Genomic DNA, 307 nt, shown 5'->3' with positions numbered 1-307 from the left:
GGAGACCCCCCTGCTTTCCCCCCCCCCGGTGCAGTAGGTCCTCGGGGGGCTATTGGCGGGGGGAGGGCTGTGCCGGGAGACTTGGCTGCGTTTATTTAGGCTGAACTGGCGTGTGCACGCTAGCGAAGGGCTCTCTCCCGGATTTTCCTTTTCCCCTGCAATGAGGAAACAAGCGGCTGAGAGGGGACGGCGCACCCGTGCTCGGAACTGCCCCACGTCCTGGTCGGGAGAGGAGAGAGCTCATTAGCCGCAGCAATCAGAGCAGTGGCATTTCCTGCCGATGCTCGGCGGCGGAGGAGCCCGCCGG

The sequence above is a fragment of the Haliaeetus leucocephalus genome, unplaced genomic scaffold (assembly GCF_000737465.1).
Source record: "Haliaeetus leucocephalus isolate CR32 unplaced genomic scaffold, Haliaeetus_leucocephalus-4.0 Scaffold973, whole genome shotgun sequence".
NCBI classification, from domain to species: domain Eukaryota; kingdom Metazoa; phylum Chordata; class Aves; order Accipitriformes; family Accipitridae; genus Haliaeetus; species Haliaeetus leucocephalus.
Note: the sequence above shows the minus strand (reverse complement) of the source record.